Below are 21,113 nucleotides of genomic sequence, written 5' to 3' on the forward strand. Positions count from 1 at the left end.
TATAGGAAAGCTGTTTATTTGTGTTCTTTGCTTTACAAATCCCAGTATGAAATGTGATTGTACTAACCAGACCTAATAGTGTGGACCCTCATGTTACATTGCAGCAAAACAGATTGATGCAACTCTTTTACCAATAAAGAGGTAGTCTTTTGCATTCCATTTTGTTGACTAACTAAAGTAATGTTTACAGTGCATATGAACCAAAGCAGATGTGTGTACTGGTACCTTAAAAACAGTCATGTTTGTGATTTTTTTCTGCCTTCATATCAGGATGTTCAGGTAGCAGATGATAATCATTAACTGATGACATTAGAAAAAAAATTACATTTGCTCCAGGTGAGGCTTGAACTCACAACCTCGGCATTGCTCAACAGATACTGTCTTATAAGTACTGCGCGCTAACCGATTGCGCCACAGGAGCACATGGTCAAAGTGTATTATTTTTAGTTGAGTGATTTTAGCATCGAGTTGACTAAGTATATTAACTTGGTTTATTAATTTTAAATTAGTTACTTTTTAAATCCACTAAACTACTGCACCCAATACTAAAGTACCTAATAAAAGTAATATTCTAATCATAAGTTAATCAATTATATTGTGCATTTGTGTTATTGCCCAGTTTTATGTATCCTTAGGTGTATATTGCAATGAATTCATGCCATTGCTGTACAGTTCAATATTATCAAAATTGTAAAATAATTCCTGTTTATAAATAATTCCTGTTTATTTATCTTAAATAATATTTGCTATAAATATATGTAACTTCAATGTTGCATAGGGAAAATATACACTATAATACCAAAAAGTGCAGTATCTTTAAATAAAAATAAGTTAAATCTCACTTGTGCTCTATATTTAAAGGTAAACATTGTTTTTTTGGTCTGTAGCACCTAAATTGTCAGTAAAGTCAGTGTCCAAAGAAATATAAAAAGCAGAAAATTACCCTTTTGATGACATGGATGAAAGGACTTCAAGAAACCCATCAGCAATTGCCATAGACATTGTTATTTTGTAGCCACTCTGATATTAAATTGCAATTAAAACTTAATAGGTATGTTTTGGTATATATGGATTTCATGCAATACCATTAAGACAGTCACCTGCATTGAAAAAAAGCATAACTTCTAGAATGAGAATGAGCATCAAAGGAACATGCATCCTAGATGAGACTTGAAGCCACTGTCCCAGGTGATAGCAAACTTATCCGGAAACTAATCCACAATGTCATCAGGATAAATGTCTGCTTTTAGATACAGGGCCATAATTTTGCAAGCTGAACAGTACCGGATTGTTAAGCAGATAAAAGTTTCTGGTGGAGCCATTTGTGCAGTATCAAGCAAGAATAAAGGGAACATCTCCAGTAATTATATGGATGAAATAAAGCCCAGATGAGACTTGAAACCACAGTGCCTTATCCATTAGGCCAGTGGGGCTTAGTAACATCTTTGTGTGAAACTGATTTTTTCATTAGTATAATCATTAATTGTTGCGATATAGGAAAGCTGTTTATTTGTGTTCTTTGCTTTACAAATCCCAGCATGAAATGTGATTGTACTAACCAGACCTAATAGTGTGGACCCTCATGTTACATTGCAGCAAAACAGATTGATGCAACTCTTTTACCAATAAAGAGGTAGTCTTTTGCATTCCATTTTGTTGACTAACTAAAGTAATGTTTACAGTGCATATGAACCAAAGCAGATGTGTGTACTGGTACCTTAAAAACAGTCATGTTTGTGATTTTTTTCTGCCTTCATATCAGGATGTTCAGGTAGCAGATGATAATCATTAACTGATGACATTAGAAAAAAAATTACATTTGCTCCAGGTGAGGCTTGAACTCACAACCTCGGCATTGCTCAACAGATACTGTCTTATAAGTACCGCGCGCTAACCGATTGCGCCACAGGAGCACATGGTCAAGGTGTATTATTTTTAGTTGAGTGATTTTAGCATCGAGTTGACTAAGTATATTAACTTGGTTTATTAATTTTAAATTAGTTACTTTTTAAATCCACTAAACTACTGCACCCAATACTAAAGTACCTAATAAAAGTAATATTCTAATCATAAGTTAATCAATTATATTGTGCATTTGTGTTATTGCCCAGTTTTATGTATCCTTAGGTGTATATTGCAATGAATTCATGCCATTGCTGTAGAGTTCAATATTATCAAAATTGTAAAATAATTCCTGTTTATAAATAATTCCTGTTTATTTATCTTAAATAATATTTGCTATAAATATATGTAACTTCAATGTTGCATAGGGAAAATATACACTATAATACCAAAAAGTGCAGTATCTTTAAATAAAAATAAGTTAAATCTCACTTGTGCTCTATATTTAAAGGTAAACATTGTTTTTTTGGTCTGTAGCACCTAAATTGTCAGTAAAGTCAGTGTCCAAAGAAATATAAAAAGCAGAAAATTACCCTTTTGATGACATGGATGAAAGGACTTCAAGAAACCCATCAGCAATTGCCATAGACATTGTTATTTTGTAGCCACTCTGATATTAAATTGCAATTAAAACTTAATAGGTATGTTTTGGTATATATGGATTTCATGCAATACCATTAAGACAGTCACCTGCATTGAAAAAAAGCATAACTTCTAGAATGAGAATGAGCATCAAAGGAACATGCATCCTAGATGAGACTTGAAGCCACTGTCCCAGGTGATAGCAAACTTATCCGGAAACTAATCCACAATGTCATCAGGATAAATGTCTGCTTTTAGATACAGGGCCATAATTTTGCAAGCTGAACAGTACCGGATTGTTAAGCAGATAAAAGTTTCTGGTGGAGCCATTTGTGCAGTATCAAGCAAGAATAAAGGGAACATCTCCAGTAATTATATGGATGAAATAAAGCCCAGATGAGACTTGAAACCACAATCCCTAGCTTAGGAGGCCAGTGCCTTATCCATTAGGCCAGTGGGGCTTAGTAACATCTTTGTGTGAAACTGATTTTTTCATTAGTATAATCATTAATTGTTGCGATATAGGAAAGCTGTTTATTTGTGTTCTTTGCTTTACAAATCCCAGTATGAAATGTGATTGTACTAACCAGACCTAATAGTGTGGACCCTCATGTTACATTGCAGCAAAACAGATTGATGCAACTCTTTTACCAATAAAGAGGTAGTCTTTTGCATTCCATTTTGTTGACTAACTAAAGTAATGTTTACAGTGCATATGAACCAAAGCAGATGTGTGTACTGGTACCTTAAAAACAGTCATGTTTGTGATTTTTTTCTGCCTTCATATCAGGATGTTCAGGTAGCAGATGATAATCATTAACTGATGACATTAGAAAAAAAATTACATTTGCTCCAGGTGAGGCTTGAACTCACAACCTCGGCATTGCTCAACAGATACTGTCTTATAAGTACTGCGCGCTAACCGATTGCGCCACAGGAGCACATGGTCAAAGTGTATTATTTTTAGTTGAGTGATTTTAGCATCGAGTTGACTAAGTATATTAACTTGGTTTATTAATTTTAAATTAGTTACTTTTTAAATCCACTAAACTACTGCACCCAATACTAAAGTACCTAATAAAAGTAATATTCTAATCATAAGTTAATCAATTATATTGTGCATTTGTGTTATTGCCCAGTTTTATGTATCCTTAGGTGTATATTGCAATGAATTCATGCCATTGCTGTACAGTTCAATATTATCAAAATTGTAAACTAATTCCTGTTTATAAATAATTCCTGTTTATTTATCTTAAATAATATTTGCTATAAATATATGTAACTTCAATGTTGCATAGGGAAAATATACACTATAATACCAAAAAGTGCAGTATCTTTAAATAAAAATAAGTTAAATCTCACTTGTGCTCTATATTTAAAGGTAAACATTGTTTTTTTGGTCTGTAGCACCTAAATTGTCAGTAAAGTCAGTGTCCAAAGAAATATAAAAAGCAGAAAATTACCCTTTTGATGACATGGATGAAAGGACTTCAAGAAACCCATCAGCAATTGCCATAGACATTGTTATTTTGTAGCCACTCTGATATTAAATTGCAATTAAAACTTAATAGGTATGTTTTGGTATATATGGATTTCATGCAATACCATTAAGACAGTCACCTGCATTGAAAAAAAGCATAACTTCTAGAATGAGAATGAGCATCAAAGGAACATGCATCCTAGATGAGACTTGAAGCCACTGTCCCAGGTGATAGCAAACTTATCCGGAAACTAATCCACAATGTCATCAGGATAAATGTCTGCTTTTAGATACAGGGCCATAATTTTGCAAGCTGAACAGTACCGGATTGTTAAGCAGATAAAAGTTTCTGGTGGAGCCATTTGTGCAGTATCAAGCAAGAATAAAGGGAACATCTCCAGTAATTATATGGATGAAATAAAGCCCAGATGAGACTTGAAACCACAATCCCTAGCTTAGGAGGCCAGTGCCTTATCCATTAGGCCAGTGGGGCTTAGTAACATCTTTGTGTGAAACTGATTTTTTCATTAGTATAATCATTAATTGTTGCGATATAGGAAAGCCGTTTATTTGTGTTCTTTGCTTTACAAATCCCAGCATGAAATGTGATTGTACTAACCAGACCTAATAGTGTGGACCCTCATGTTACATTGCAGCAAAACAGATTGATGCAACTCTTTTACCAATAAAGAGGTAGTCTTTTGCATTCCATTTTGTTGACTAACTAAAGTAATGTTTACAGTGCATATGAACCAAAGCAGATGTGTGTACTGGTACCTTAAAAACAGTCATGTTTGTGATTTTTTTCTGCCTTCATATCAGGATGTTCAGGTAGCAGATGATAATCATTAACTGATGACATTAGAAAAAAAATTACATTTGCTCCAGGTGTGGCTTGAACTCACAACCTCGGCATTGCTCAACAGATACTGTCTTATAAGTACTGCGCGCTGACCGATTGCACCACATGAGCACATGGTCAAAGTGTATTATTTTTAGTTGAGTGATTTTAGCATCGAGTTGACTAAGTATATTAACTTGGTTTATTAATTTTAAATTAGTTACTTTTTAAATCCACTAAACTACTGCACCCAATACTAAAGTACCTAATAAAAGTAATATTCTAATCATAAGTTAATCAATTATATTGTGCATTTGTGTTATTGCCCAGTTTTATGTATCCTTAGGTGTATATTGCAATGAATTCATGCCATTGCTGTACAGTTCAATATTATCAAAATTGTAAAATAATTCCTGTTTATAAATAATTTCTGTTTATTTATCTTAAATAATATTTGCTAAAAATATATGTAACTTCAATGTTGCATAGGGAAAATATACACTATATTACCAAAAAGTGCAGTATCTTTAAATAAAAATAAGTTAAATCTCACTTGTGCTCTATATTTAAAGGTAAACATTGTTTTTTTGGTCTGTAGCACCTAAATTGTCAGTAAAGTCAGTGTCCAAAGAAATATAAAAAGCAGAAAATTACCCTTTTGATGACATGGATGAAAGGACTTCAAGAAACCCATCAGCAATTGCCATAGACATTGTTATTTTGTAGCCACTCTGATATTAAATTGCAATTAAAACTTAATAGGTATGTTTTGGTATATATGGATTTCATGCAATACCATTAAGACAGTCACCTGCATTGAAAAAAAGCATAACTTCTAGAATGAGAATGAGCATCAAAGGAACATGCATCCTAGATGAGACTTGAAGCCACTGTCCCAGGTGATAGCAAACTTATCCGGAAACTAATCCACAATGTCATCAGGATAAATGTCTGCTTTTAGATACAGGGCCATAATTTTGCAAGCTGAACAGTACCGGATTGTTAAGCAGATAAAAGTTTCTGGTGGAGCCATTTGTGCAGTATCAAGCAAGAATAAAGGGAACATCTCCAGTAATTATATGGATGAAATAAAGCCCAGATGAGACTTGAAACCACAATCCCTAGCTTAGGAGGCCAGTGCCTTATCCATTAGGCCAGTGGGGCTTAGTAACATCTTTGTGTGAAACTGATTTTTTCATTAGTATAATCATTAATTGTTGCGATATAGGAAAGCTGTTTATTTGTGTTCTTTGCTTTACAAATCCCAGCATGAAATGTGATTGTACTAACCAGACCTAATAGTGTGGACCCTCATGTTACATTGCAGCAAAACAGATTGATGCAACTCTTTTACCAATAAAGAGGTAGTCTTTTGCATTCCATTTTGTTGACTAACTAAAGTAATGTTTACAGTGCATATGAACCAAAGCAGATGTGTGTACTGGTACCTTAAAAACAGTCATGTTTGTGATTTTTTTCTGCCTTCATATCAGGATGTTCAGGTAGCAGATGATAATCATTAACTGATGACATTAGAAAAAAAATTACATTTGCTCCAGGTGAGGCTTGAACTCACAACCTCGGCATTGCTCAACAGATACTGTCTTATAAGTACCGCGCGCTAACCGATTGCGCCACAGGAGCACATGGTCAAAGTGTATTATTTTTAGTTGAGTGATTTTAGCATCGAGTTGACTAAGTATATTAACTTGGTTTATTAATTTTAAATTAGTTACTTTTTAAATCCACTAAACTACTGCACCCAATACTAAAGTACCTAATAAAAGTACTATTCTAATCATAAGTTAATCAATTATATTGTGCATTTGTGTTATTGCCCAGTTTTATGTATCCTTAGGTGTATATTGCAATGAATTCATGCCATTGCTGTACAGTTCAATATTATCAAAATTGTAAAATAATTCCTGTTTATAAATAATTCCTGTTTATTTATCTTAAATAATATTTGCTATAAATATATGTAACTTCAATGTTGCATAGGGAAAATATACACTATAATACCAAAAAGTGCAGTATCTTTAAATAAAAATAAGTTAAATCTCACTTGTGCTCTATATTTAAAGGTAAACATTGTTTTTTTGGTCTGTAGCACCTAAATTGTCAGTAAAGTCAGTGTCCAAAGAAATATAAAAAGCAGAAAATTACCCTTTTGATGACATGGATGAAAGGACTTCAAGAAACCCATCAGCAATTGCCATAGACATTGTTATTTTGTAGCCACTCTGATATTAAATTGCAATTAAAACTTAATAGGTATGTTTTGATATATATGGATTTCATGCAATACCATTAAGACAGTCACCTGCATTGAAAAAAAGCATAACTTCTAGAATGAGAATGAGCATCAAAGGAACATGCATCCTAGATGAGACTTGAAGCCACTGTCCCAGGTGATAGCAAACTTATCCAGAAACTAATCCACAATGTCATCAGGATAAATGTCTGCTTTTAGATACAGGGCCATAATTTTGCAAGCTGAACAGTACCGGATTGTTAAGCAGATAAAAGTTTCTGGTGGAGCCATTTGTGCAGTATCAAGCAAGAATAAAGGGAACATCTCCAGTAATTATATGGATGAAATAAAGCCCAGATGAGACTTGAAACCACAATCCCTAGCTTAGGAGGCCAGTGCCTTATCCATTAGGCCAGTTGGGCTTAGTAACATCTTTGTGTGAAACTGATTTTTTCATTAGTATAATCATTAATTGTTGCGATATAGGAAAGCCGTTTATTTGTGTTCTTTGCTTTACAAATCCCAGCATGAAATGTGATTGTACTAACCAGACCTAATAGTGTGGACCCTCATGTTACATTGCAGCAAAACAGATTGATGCAACTCTTTTACCAATAAAGAGGTAGTCTTTTGCATTCCATTTTGTTGACTAACTAAAGTAATGTTTACAGTGCATATGAACCAAAGCAGATGTGTGTACTGGTACCTTAAAAACAGTCATGTTTGTGATTTTTTTCTGCCTTCATATAAGGATGTTCAGGTAGCAGATGATAATCATTAACTGATGACATTAGAAAAAAAATTACATTTGCTCCAGGTGAGGCTTGAACTCACAACCTCGGCATTGCTCAACAGATACTGTCTTATAAGTACTGCGCGCTGACCGATTGCACCACAGGAGCACATGGTCAAAGTGGATTATTTTTAGTTGAGTGATTTTAGCATCGAGTTGACTAAGTATATTGACTTGGTTTATTAATTTTAAATTAGTTACTTTTTAAATCCACTAAACTACTGCACCCAATACTAAAGTACCTAATAAAAGTAATATTCTAATCATAAGTTAATCAATTATATTGTGCATTTGTGTTATTGCCCAGTTTTATGTATCCTTAGGTGTATATTGCAATGAATTCATGCCATTGCTGTACAGTTCAATATTATCAAAATTGTAAAATAATTCCTGTTTATAAATAATTCCTGTTTATTTATCTTAAATAATATTTGCTATAAATATATGTAACTTCAATGTTGCATAGGGAAAATATACACTATAATACCAAAAAGTGCAGTATCTTTAAATAAAAATAAGTTAAATCTCACTTGTGCTCTATATTTAAAGGTAAACATTGTTGTTTTGGTCTGTAGCACCTAAATTGTCAGTAAAGTCAGTGTCCAAAGAAATATAAAAATCAGAAAATTACCCTTTTGATGACATGGATGAAAGGACTTCAAGAAACCCATCAGCAATTGCCATAGACATTGTTATTTTGTAGCCACTCTGATATTAAATTGCAATTAAAACTTAATAGGTATGTTTTGGTATATATGGATTTCATGCAATACCATTAAGACAGTCACCTGCATTGAAAAAAAGCATAACTTCTAGAATGAGAATGAGCTTCAAAGGAACATGCATCCTAGATGAGACTTGAAGCCACTGTCCCAGGTGATAGCAAACTTATCCGGAAACTAATCCACAATGTCATCAGGATAAATGTCTGCTTTTTGATACAGGGCCATAATTTTGCAAGCTGAACAGTACCGGATTGTTAAGCAGATAAAAGTTTCTGGTGGAGCCATTTGTGCAGTATCAAGCAAGAATAAAGGGAACATCTCCAGTAATTATATGGATGAAATAAAGCCCAGATGAGACTTGAAACCACAATCCCTAGCTTAGGAGGCCAGTGCCTTATCCATTAGGCAAGTGGGGCTTAGTAACATCTTTGTGTGAAACTGATTTTTTCATTAGTATAATCATTAATTGTTGCGATATAGGAAAGCCGTTTATTTCTGTTCTTTGCTTTACAAATCCCAGCATGAAATGTGATTGTACTAACCAGACCTAATAGTGTGGACCCTCATGTTACATTGCAGCAAAACAGATTGATGCAACTCTTTTACCAATAAAGAGGTAGTCTTTTGCATTCCATTTTGTTGACTAACTAAAGTAATGTTTACAGTGCATATGAACCAAAGCAGATGTGTTTACTGGTACCTTAAAAACAGTCATGTTTGTGATTTTTTTCTGCCTTCATATCAGGATGTTCAGGTAGCAGATGATAATCATTAACTGATGACATTAGAAAAAAAATTACATTTGCTCCAGGTGAGGCTTGAACTCACAACCTCAGCATTGCTCAACAGATACTGTCTTATAAGTACTGCGCGCTGACCGATTGCACCACAGGAGCACATGGTCAAAGTGTATTATTTTTAGTTGAGTGATTTTAGCATCGAGTTGACTAAGTATATTAACTTGGTTTATTAATTTTAAATTAGTTACTTTTTAAATCCACTAAACTACTGCACCCAATACTAAAGTACCTAATAAAAGTAATATTCTAATCATAAGTTAATCAATTATATTGTGCATTTGTGTTATTGCCCAGTTTTATGTATCCTTAGGTGTATATTGCAATGAATTCATGCCATTGCTGTACAGTTCAATATTATCAAAATTGTAAAATAATTCCTGTTTATAAATAATTCCTGTTTATTTATCTTAAATAATATTTGCTATAAATATATGTAACTTCAATGTTGCATAGGGAAAATATACACTATAATACCAAAAAGTGCAGTATCTTTAAATAAAAATAAGTTAAATCTCACTTGTGCTCTATATTTAAAGGTAAACATTGTTTTTTTGGTCTGTAGCACCTAAATTGTCAGTAAAGTCAGTGTCCAAAGAAATATAAAAAGCAGAAAATTACCCTTTTGATGACATGGATGAAAGGACTTCAAGAAACCCATCAGCAATTGCCATAGACATTGTTATTTTGTAGCCACTCTGATATTAAATTGCAATTAAAACTTAATAGGAATGTTTTGGTATATATGGATTTCATGCAATACCATTAAGACAGTCACCTGCATTGAAAAAAAGCATAACTTCTAGAATGAGAATGAGCATCAAAGGAACATACATCCTAGATGAGACTTGAAGCCACTGTCCCAGGTGATAGCAAACTTATCCGGAAACTAATCCACAATGTCATCAGGATAAATGTCTGCTTTTAGATACAGGGCCATAATTTTGCAAGCTGAACAGTACCGGATTGTTAAGCAGATAAAAGTTTCTGGTGGAGCCATTTGTGCAGTATCAAGCAAGAATAAAGGGAACATCTCCAGTAATTATATGGATGAAATAAAGCCCAGATGAGACTTGAAACCACAATCCCTAGCTTAGGAGGACAGTGCCTTATCCATTAGGCCAGTGGGGCTTAGTAACATCTTTGTGTGAAACTGATTTTTTCATTAGTATAATCATTAATTGTTGCGATATAGGAAAGTCGTTTATTTCTGTTCTTTGCTTTACAAATCCCAGCATGAAATGTGATTATACTAACCAGACCTAATAGTGTGGACCCTCATGTTACATTGCAGCAAAACAGATTGATGCAACTCTTTTACCAATAAAGAGGTAGTCTTTTGCATTCCATTTTGTTGACTAACTAAAGTAATGTTTACAGTGCATATGAACCAAAGCAGATGTGTGTACTGGTACCTTAAAAACAGTCATGTTTGTGATTTTTTTCTGCCTTCATATCAGGATGTTCAGGTAGCAGATGATAATCATTAACTGATGACATTAGAAAAAAAATTACATTTGCTCCAGGTGAGGCTTGAACTCACAACCTCGGCATTGCTCAACAGATACTGTCTTATAAGTACTGCACGCTGACCGATTGCACCACAGGAGCACATGGTCAAAGTGTATTATTTTTAGTTGAGTGATTTTAGCATCGAGTTGACTAAGTATATTAACTTGGTTTATTAATTTTAAATTAGTTACTTTTTAAATCCACTAAACTACTGCACCCAATACTAAAGTACCTAATAAAAGTAATATTCTAATCATAAGTTAATCAATTATATTGTGCATTTGTGTTATTGCCCAGTTTTATGTATCCTTAGGTGTATATTGCAATGAATTCATGCCATTGCTGTACAGTTCAATATTATCAAAATTGTAAAATAATTCCTGTTTATAAATAATTCCTGTTTATTTATCTTAAATAATATTTGCTATAAATATATGTAACTTCAATGTTGCATAGGGAAAATATACACTATAATAGCAAAAAGTGCAGTATCTTTAAATAAAAATAAGTTAAATCTCACTTGTGCTCTATATTTAAAGGTAAACATTGTTTTTTTGGTCTGTAGCACCTAAATTGTCAGTAAAGTCAGTGTCCAAAGAAATATAAAAAGCAGAAAATTACCCTTTTGATGACATGGATGAAAGGACTTCAAGAAACCCATCAGCAATTGCCATAGACATTGTTATTTTGTAGCCACTCTGATATTAAATTGCAATTAAAACTTAATAGGTATGTTTTGGTATATATGGATTTCATGCAATACCATTAAGACAGTCACCTGCATTGAAAAAAAGCATAACTTCTAGAATGAGAATGAGCATCAAAGGAACATGCATCCTAGATGAGACTTGAAGCCACTGTCCCAGGTGATAGCAAACTTATCCGGAAACTAATCCACAATGTCATCAGGATAAATGTCTGCTTTTAGATACAGGGCCATAATTTTGCAAGCTGAACAGTACCGGATTGTTAAGCAGATAAAAGTTTCTGGTGGAGCCATTTGTGCAGTATCAAGCAAGAATAAAGGGAACATCTCCAGTAATTATATGGATGAAATAAAGCCCAGATGAGACTTGAAACCACAATCCCTAGCTTAGGAGGCCAGTGCCTTATCCATTAGGCCAGTGGGGCTTAGTAACATCTTTGTGTGAAACTGATTTTTTCATTAGTATAATCATTAATTGTTGCGATATAGGAAAGCCGTTTATTTGTGTTCTTTGCTTTACAAATCCCAGCATGAAATGTGATTGTACTAACCAGACCTAATAGTGTGGACCCTCATGTTACATTGCAGCAAAACAGATTGATGCAACTCTTTTACCAATAAAGAGGTAGTCTTTTGCATTCCATTTTGTTGACTAACTAAAGTAATGTTTACAGTGCATATGAACCAAAGCAGATGTGTGTACTGGTACCTTAAAAACAGTCATGTTTGTGATTTTTTTCTGCTTTCATATCAGGATGTTCAGGTAGCAGATGATAATCATTAACTGATGACATTAGAAAAAAAATTACATTTGCTCCAGGTGAGGCTTGAACTCACAACCTCGGCATTGCTCAACAGATACTGTCTTATAAGTACTGCGCGCTGACCAATTGCACCACAGGAGCACATGGTCAAAGTGTATTATTTTTAGTTGAGTGATTTTAGCATCGAGTTGACTAAGTATATTAACTTGGTTTATTAATTTTAAATTAGTTACTTTTTAAATCCACTAAACTACTGCACCCAATACTAAAGTACCTAATAAAAGTAATATTCTAATCATAAGTTAATCAATTATATTGTGCATTTGTGTTATTGCCCAGTTTTATGTATCCTTAGGTGTATATTGCAATGAATTCATGCCATTGCTGTACAGTTCAATATTATCAAAATTGTAAAATAATTCCTGTTTATAAATAATTCCTGTTTATTTATCTTAAATAATATTTGCTATAAATATATGTAACTTCAATGTTGCATAGGGAAAATATACACTATAATACCAAAAAGTGCAGTATCTTTAAATAAAAATAAGTTAAATCTCACTTGTGCTCTATATTTAAAGGTAAACATTGTTTTTTTGGTCTGTAGCACCTAAATTGTCAGTAAAGTCAGTGTCCAAAGAAATATAAAAAGCAGAAAATTACCCTTTTGATGACATGGATGAAAGGACTTCAAGAAACCCATCAGCAATTGCCATAGACATTGTTATTTTGTAGCCACTCTGATATTAAATTGCAATTAAAACTTAATAGGTATGTTTTGGTATATATGGATTTCATGCAATACCATTAAGACAGTCACCTGCATTGAAAAAAAGTATAACTTCTAGAATGAGAATGAGCATCAAAGGAACATACATCCTAGATGAGACTTGAAGCCACTGTCCCAGGTGATAGCAAACTTATCCGGAAACTAATCCACAATGTCATCAGGATAAATGTCTGCTTTTAGATACAGGGCCATAATTTTGCAAGCTGAACAGTACCGGATTGTTAAGCAGATAAAAGTTTCTGGTGGAGCCATTTGTGCAGTATCAAGCAAGAATAAAGGGAACATCTCCAGTAATTATATGGATGAAATAAAGCCCAGATGAGACTTGAAACCACAATCCCTAGCTTAGGAGGCCAGTGCCTTATCCATTAGGCCAGTGGGGCTTAGTAACATCTTTGTGTGAAACTGATTTTTTCATTAGTATAATCATTAATTGTTGCGATATAGGAAAGCCGTTTATTTCTGTTCTTTGCTTTACAAATCCCAGCATGAAATGTGATTGTACTAACCAGACCTAATAGTGTGGACCCTCATGTTACATTGCAGCAAAACAGATTGATGCAACTCTTTTACCAATAAAGATGTAGTCTTTTGCATTCCATTTTGTTGACTAACTAAAGTAATGTTTACAGTGCATATGAACCAAAGCAGATATGTGTACTGGTACCTTAAAAACAGTCATGTTTGTGATTTTTTTCTGCCTTCATATCAGGATGTTCAGGTAGCAGATGATAATCATTAACTGATGACATTAGAAAAAAAATTACATTTGCTCCAGGTGAGGCTTGAACTCACAACCTCGGCATTGCTCAACAGATACTGTTATAAGTACCGCGTGCTGACCGATTGCACCACAGGAGCACATGGTCAAAGTGTATTATTTTTAGTTGAGTGATTTTAGCATCGAGTTGACTAAGTATATTAACTTGGTTTATTAATTTTAAATTAGTTACTTTTTACATCCACTAAACTACTGCACCCAATACTAAAGTACCTAATAAAAGTAATATTCTAATCATAAGTTAATCAATTATATTGTGCATTTGTGTTATTGCCCAGTTTTATGTATCCTTAGGTGTATATTGCAATGAATTCATGCCATTGCTGTACAGTTCAATATTATCAAAATTGTAAAATAATTCCTGTTTATAAATAATTCCTGTTTATTTATCTTAAATAATATTTGCTATAAATATATGTAACTTCAATGTTGCATAGGGAAAATATACACTATAATACCAAAAAGTGCAGTATCTTTAAATAAAAATAAGTTAAATCTCACTTGTGCTCTATATTTAAAGGTAAACATTGTTTTTTTGGTCTGTAGCACCTAAATTGTCAGTAAAGTCAGTGTCCAAAGAAATATAAAAAGCAGAAAATTACCCTTTTGATGACATGGATGAAAGGACTTCAAGAAACCCATCAGCAATTGCCATAGACATTGTTATTTTGTAGCCACTCTGATATTAAATTGCAATTAAAACTTAATAGGTATGTTTTGGTATATATGGATTTCATGCAATACCATTAAGACAGTCACCTGCATTGAAAAAAAGCATAACTTCTAGAATGAGAATGAGCATCAAAGGAACATGCATCCTAGATGAGACTTGAAGCCACTGTCCCAGGTGATAGCAAACTTATCCGGAAACTAATCCACAATGTCATCAGGATAAATGTCTGCTTTTAGATACAGGGCCATAATTTTGCAAGCTGAACAGTACCGGATTGTTAAGCAGATAAAAGTTTCTGGTGGAGCCATTTGTGCAGTATCAAGCAAGAATAAAGGGAACATCTCCAGTAATTATATCAATGAAATAAAGCCCAGATGAGACTTGAAACCACAATCCCTAGTTTAGGAGGCCAGTGCCTTATCCATTAGGCACTGGCCTCCTAAGCTACATCTTTGTGTGAAACTGATTTTTTCATTAGTATAATCATTAATTGTTGCGATATAGGAAAGCCGTTTATTTGTGTTCTTTGCTTTACAAATCCCAGCATGAAATGTGATTGTACTAACCAGACCTAATAGTGTGGACCCTCATGTTACATTGCAGCAAAACAGATTGATGCAACTCTTTTACCAATAAAGAGGTAGTCTTTTGCATTCCATTTTGTTGACTAACTAAAGTAATGTTTACAGTGCATATGAACCAAAGCAGATGTGTGTACTGGTACCTTAAAAACAGTCATTTTTGTGATTTTTTTCTGCCTTCATATCAGGATGTTCAGGTAGCAGATGATAATCATTAACTGATGACATTAGAAAAAAAATTACATTTGCTTCAGGTGAGGCTTGAACTCACAACCTCGACATTGCTCAACAGATACTGTCTTATAAGTACTGCGCGCTGACCGATTGCACCACAGGAGCACATGGACAAAGTGTATTATTTTTAGTTGAGTGATTTTAGCATCGAGTTGACTAAGTATATTAACTTGGTTTATTAATTTTAAATTAGTTACTTTTTAAATCCACTAAACTACTGCACCCAATACTAAAGTACCTAATAAAAGTAATATTCTAATCATAAGTTAATCAATTATATTGTGCATTTGTGTTATTGCCCAGTTTTATGTATCCTTAGGTGTATATTGCAATGAATTCATGCCATTGCTGTACAGTTCAATATTATCAAAATTGTAAAATAATTCCTGTTTATAAATAATTCCTGTTTATTTATCTTAAATAATATTTGCTATAAATATATGTAACTTCAATGTTGCATAGGGAAAATATACACTATAATACCAAAAAGTGCAGTATCTTTAAATAAAAATAAGTTAAATCTCACTTGTGCTCTATATTTAAAGGTAAACATTGTTTTTTTGGTCTGTAGCACCTAAATTGTCAGTAAAGTCAGTGTCCAAAGAAATATAAAAAGCAGAAAATTACCCTTTTGATGACATGGATGAAAGGACTTCAAGAAACCCATCAGCAATTGCCATAGACATTGTTATTTTGTAGCCACTCTGATATTAAATTGCAATTAAAACTTAATAGGTATGTTTTGGTATATATGGATTTCATGCAATACCATTAAGACAGTCACCTGCATTGAAAAAAAGCATAACTTCTAGAATGAGAATGAGCATCAAAGGAACATGCATCCTAGATGAGACTTGAAGCCACTGTCCCAGGTGATAGCAAACTTATCCGGAAACTAATCCACAATGTCATCAGGATAAATGTCTGCTTTTAGATACAGGGCCATAATTTTGCAAGCTGAACAGTACCGGATTGTTAAGCAGATAAAAGTTTCTGGTGGAGCCATTTGTGCAGTATCAAGCAAGAATAAAGGGAACATCTCCAGTAATTATATGGATGAAATAAAGCCCAGATGAGACTTGAAACCACAATCCCTAGCTTAGGAGGCCAGTGCCTTATCCATTAGGCCAGTGGGGCTTAGTAACATCTTTGTGTGAAACTGATTTTTTCATTAGTATAATCATTAATTGTTGCGATATAGGAAAGCCGTTTATTTGTGTTCTTTGCTTTACAAATCCCAGCATGAAATGTGATTGTACTAACCAGACCTAATAGTGTGGACCCTCATGTTACATTGCAGCAAAACAGATTGATGCAACTCTTTTACCAATAAAGAGGTAGTCTTTTGCATTCCATTTTGTTGACTAACTAAAGTAATGTTTACAGTGCATATGAACCAAAGCAGATGTGTGTACTGGTACCTTAAAAACAGTCATGTTTGTGATTTTTTTCTGCCTTCATATCAGGATGTTCAGGTAGCAGATGATAATCATTAACTGATGACATTAGAAAAAAAATTACATTTGCTCCAGGTGTGGCTTGAACTCACAACCTCGGCATTGCTCAACAGATACTGTCTTATAAGTACTGCGCGCTGACCGATTGCACCACAGGAGCACATGGTCAAAGCGTATTATTTTTAGTTGAGTGATTTTAGCATCGAGTTGACTAAGTATATTAACTTGGTTTATTAATTTTAAATTAGTTACTGTTTAAATCCACTAAACTACTGCACCCAATACTAAAGTACCTAATAAAAGTAATATTCTAATCATAAGTTAATCAATTATATTGTGCATTTGTGTTATTGCCCAGTTTTATGTATCCTTAGGTGTATATTGCAATTAATTAATGCCATTGCTGTACAGTTCAATATTATCAAAATTGTAAAATAATTCCTGTTTATAAATAATTCCTGTTTATTTATCTTAAATAATATTTGCTATAAATATATGTAACTTCAATGTTGCATAGGGAAAATATACACTATAATACCAAAAAGTGCAGTATCTTTAAATAAAAATAAGTTAAATCTCACTTGTGCTCTATATTTAAAGGTAAACATTGTTTTTTTGGTCTGTAGCACCTAAATTGTCAGTAAAGTCAGTGTCCAAAGAAATATAAAAAGCAGAAAATTACCCTTTTGATGACATGGATGAAAGGACTTCAAGAAACCCATCAGCAATTGCCATAGACATTGTTATTTTGTAGCCACTCTGATATTAAATTGCAATTAAAACTTAATAGGTATGTTTTGGTATATATGGATTTCATGCAATACCATTAAGACAGTCACCTGCATTGAAAAAAAGCATAACTTCTAGAATGAGAATAAGCATCAAAGGAACATGCATCCTAGATGAGACTTGAAGCCACTGTCCCAGGTGATAGCAAACTTATCCGGAAACTAATCCACAATGTCATCAGGATAAATGTCTGCTTTTAGATACAGGGCCATAATTTTGCAAGCTGAACAGTACCGGATTGTTAAGCAGATAAAAGTTTCTGGTGGAGCCATTTGTGCAGTATCAAGCAAGAATAAAGGGAACATCTCCAGTAATTATATGGATGAAATAAAGCCCAGATGAGACTTGAAACCACAATCCCTAGCTTAGGAGGCCAGTGCCTTATCCATTAGGCCAGTGGGGCTTAGTAACATCTTTGTGTGAAACTGATTTTTTCATTAGTATAATCATTAATTGTTGCGATATAGGAAAGCCGTTTATTTCTGTTCTTTGCTTTACAAATCCCAGCATGAAATGTGATTGTACTAACCAGACCTAATAGTGTGGACCCTCATGTTACATTGCAGCAAAACAGATTGATGCAACTCTTTTACCAATAAAGAGGTAGTCTTTTGCATTCCATTTTGTTGACTAACTAAAGTAATGTTTACAGTGCATATGAACCAAAGCAGATGTGTGTACTGGTACCTTAAAAACAGTCATGTTTGTGATTTTTTTCTGCCTTCATATCAGGATGTTCAGGTAGCAGATGATAATCATTAACTGATGACATTAGAAAAAAAATTACATTTGCTCCAGGTGAGGCTTGAACTCACAACCTCGGCATTGCTCAACAGATACTGTCTTATAAGTACTGCGCGCTGACCGATTGCACCACAGGAGCACATGGTCCAAGTGTATTATTTTTAGTTGAGTGATTTTAGCATCGAGTTGACTAAGTATATTAACTTGGTTTATTAATTTTAAATTAGTTACTTTTTAAATCCACTAAACTACTGCACCCAATACTAAAGTACCTAATAAAAGTAATATTCTAATCATAAGTTAATCAATTATATTGTGCATTTGTGTTATTGCCCAGTTTTATGTATCCTTAGGTGTATATTGCAATGAATTCATGCCATTGCTGTACAGTTCAATATTATCAAAATTGTAAAATAATTCCTGTTTATAAATAATTCCTGTTTATTTATCTTAAATAATATTTGCTATAAATATATGTAACTTCAATGTTGCATAGGGAGAATATACACTATAATACCAAAAAGTGCAGTATCTTTAAATAAAAATAAGTTAAATCTCACTTGTGCTCTATATTTAAAGGTAAACATTGTTTTTTTGGTCTGTAGCACCTAAATTGTCAGTAAAGTCAGTGTCCAAAGAAATATAAAAAGCAGAAAATTACCCTTTTGATGACATGGATGAAAGGACTTCAAGAAACCCATCAGCAATTGCCATAGACATTGTTATTTTGTAGCCACTCTGATATTAAATTGCAATTAAAACTTAATAGGTATGTTTTGGTATATATGGATTTCATGCAATACCATTAAGACAGTCACCTGCATTGAAAAAAAGCATAACTTCTAGAATGAGAATGAGCATCAAAGGAACATGCATCCTAGATGAGACTTGAAGCCACTGTCCCAGGTGATAGCAAACTTATCCGGAAACTAATCCACAATGTCATCAGGATAAATGTCTGCTTTTAGATACAGGGCCATAATTTTGCAAGCTGAACAGTACCGGATTGTTAAGCAGATAAAAGTTTCTGGTGGAGCCATTTGTGCAGTATCAAGCAAGAATAAAGGGAACATCTCCAGTAATTATATGGATGAAATAAAGCCCAGATGAGACTTGAAACCACAATCCCTAGCTTAGGAGGCCAGTGCCTTATCCATTAGGCCAGTGGGGCTTAGTAACATCTTTGTGTGAAACTGATTTTTTCATTAGTATAATCATTAATTGTTGCGATATAGGAAAGCCGTTTATTTCTGTTCTTTGCTTTACAAATCCCAGCATGAAATGTGATTGTACTAACCAGACCTAATAGTGTGGACCCTCATGTTACATTGCAGCAAAACAGATTGATGCAACTCTTTTACCAATAAAGAGATAGTCTTTTGCATTCCATTTTGTTGACTAACTAAAGTAATGTTTACAGTGCATATGAACCAAAGCAGATGTGTGTACTGGTACCTTAAAAACAGTCATGTTTGTGATTTTTTTCTGCCTTCATATCAGGATGTTCAGGTAGCAGATGATAATCATTAACTGATGACATTAGAAAAAAAATTACATTTGCTCCAGGTGAGGCTTGAACTCACAACCTCGGCATTGCTCAACAGATACTGTCTTATAAGTACTGCGCGCTGACCGATTGCACCACAGGAGCACATGGCCAAAGTGTATTATTTTTAGTTGAGTGATTTTAGCATCGAGTTGACTAAGTATATTAACTTGGTTTATTAATTTTAAATTAGTTACTTTTTAAATCCACTAAACTACTGCACCCAATACTAAAGTACCTAATAAAAGTAATATTCTAATCATAAGTTAATCAATTATATTGTGCATTTGTGTTATTGCCCAGTTTTATGTATCCTTAGGTGTATATTGCAATGAATTCATGCCATTGCTGTACAGTTCAATATTATCAAAATTGTAAAATAATTCCTGTTTATAAATAATTCCTGTTTATTTATCTTAAATAATATTTGCTATAAATATATGTAACTTCAATGTTGCATAGGGAAAATATACACTATAATACCAAAAAGTGCAGTATCTTTAAATAAAAATAAGTTAAATCTCACTTGTGCTCTATATTTAAAGGTAAACATTGTTTTTTTGGTCTGTAGCACCTAAATTGTCAGTAAAGTCAGTGTCCAAAGAAATATAAAAAGCAGAAAATTACCCTTTTGATGACATGGATGAAAGGACTTCAAGAAACCCATCAGCAATTGCCATAGACATTGTTATTTTGTAGCCACTCTGATATTAAATTGCAATTAAAACTTAATAGGTATGTTTTGGTATATATGGATTTCATGCAATACCATTAAGACAGTCACCTGCATTGAAAAAAAGCATAACTTCTAGAATGAGAATGAGCATCAAAGGAACATACATCCTAGATGAGACTTGAAGCCACTGTCCCAGGTGATAGCAAACTTATCCGGAAACTAATCCACAATGTCATCAGGATAAATGTCTGCTTTTAGATACAGGGCCATAATTTTGCAAGCTGAACAGTACCGGATTGTTAAGCAGATAAAAGTTTCTGGTGGAGCCATTTGTGCAGTATCAAGCAAGAATAAAGGGAACATCTCCAGTAATTATATGGATGAAATAAAGCCCAGATGAGACTTGAAACCACAATCCCTAGCTTAGGAGGCCAGTGCCTTATCCATTAGGCCAGTGGGGCTTAGTAACATCTTTGTGTGAAACTG

At 33.6% G+C, this 21,113-nt stretch overlaps 10 non-coding genes across 10 annotated transcripts; all 10 read right to left on the minus strand.

Annotated features, from left to right (window-relative positions):
- Window positions 1-328: 328 nt before the first annotated feature.
- On the minus strand, window positions 329-421 carry TRNAI-UAU (transfer RNA isoleucine (anticodon UAU)). Its single transcript is given in 2 exon segments — window positions 329-364; window positions 384-421. It is a non-coding gene; the product is annotated as a tRNA-Ile (tRNA).
- Window positions 422-1,820: 1,399 nt separating this feature from the next.
- On the minus strand, window positions 1,821-1,913 carry TRNAI-UAU (transfer RNA isoleucine (anticodon UAU)). The gene is given in 2 exon segments: window positions 1,821-1,856; window positions 1,876-1,913. It is a non-coding gene; the product is annotated as a tRNA-Ile (tRNA).
- Window positions 1,914-3,332: 1,419 nt separating this feature from the next.
- On the minus strand, window positions 3,333-3,425 carry TRNAI-UAU (transfer RNA isoleucine (anticodon UAU)). Its single transcript is given in 2 exon segments — window positions 3,333-3,368; window positions 3,388-3,425. It is a non-coding gene; the product is annotated as a tRNA-Ile (tRNA).
- A 2,931-nt stretch (window positions 3,426-6,356) lies between these two features.
- Window positions 6,357-6,449, minus strand: TRNAI-UAU (transfer RNA isoleucine (anticodon UAU)). Its single transcript is given in 2 exon segments — window positions 6,357-6,392; window positions 6,412-6,449. It is a non-coding gene; the product is annotated as a tRNA-Ile (tRNA).
- Window positions 6,450-7,868: 1,419 nt separating this feature from the next.
- Window positions 7,869-7,961, minus strand: TRNAI-UAU (transfer RNA isoleucine (anticodon UAU)). Its single transcript is given in 2 exon segments — window positions 7,869-7,904; window positions 7,924-7,961. It is a non-coding gene; the product is annotated as a tRNA-Ile (tRNA).
- Window positions 7,962-9,380: 1,419 nt separating this feature from the next.
- TRNAI-UAU (transfer RNA isoleucine (anticodon UAU)) lies at window positions 9,381-9,473 on the minus strand. The gene is given in 2 exon segments: window positions 9,381-9,416; window positions 9,436-9,473. It is a non-coding gene; the product is annotated as a tRNA-Ile (tRNA).
- A 2,931-nt stretch (window positions 9,474-12,404) lies between these two features.
- TRNAI-UAU (transfer RNA isoleucine (anticodon UAU)) lies at window positions 12,405-12,497 on the minus strand. The gene is given in 2 exon segments: window positions 12,405-12,440; window positions 12,460-12,497. It is a non-coding gene; the product is annotated as a tRNA-Ile (tRNA).
- Window positions 12,498-13,916: 1,419 nt separating this feature from the next.
- TRNAI-UAU (transfer RNA isoleucine (anticodon UAU)) lies at window positions 13,917-14,007 on the minus strand. Its single transcript is given in 2 exon segments — window positions 13,917-13,952; window positions 13,970-14,007. It is a non-coding gene; the product is annotated as a tRNA-Ile (tRNA).
- A 4,444-nt stretch (window positions 14,008-18,451) lies between these two features.
- On the minus strand, window positions 18,452-18,544 carry TRNAI-UAU (transfer RNA isoleucine (anticodon UAU)). Its single transcript is given in 2 exon segments — window positions 18,452-18,487; window positions 18,507-18,544. It is a non-coding gene; the product is annotated as a tRNA-Ile (tRNA).
- A 1,419-nt stretch (window positions 18,545-19,963) lies between these two features.
- On the minus strand, window positions 19,964-20,056 carry TRNAI-UAU (transfer RNA isoleucine (anticodon UAU)). The gene is given in 2 exon segments: window positions 19,964-19,999; window positions 20,019-20,056. It is a non-coding gene; the product is annotated as a tRNA-Ile (tRNA).
- Window positions 20,057-21,113: the final 1,057 nt, after the last annotated feature.

The sequence above is a fragment of the Taudactylus pleione genome, unplaced genomic scaffold (assembly GCF_031769625.1).
Source record: "Taudactylus pleione unplaced genomic scaffold, aTauple2 ptg000473l, whole genome shotgun sequence".
NCBI lineage: Eukaryota > Metazoa > Chordata > Amphibia > Anura > Myobatrachidae > Taudactylus > Taudactylus pleione.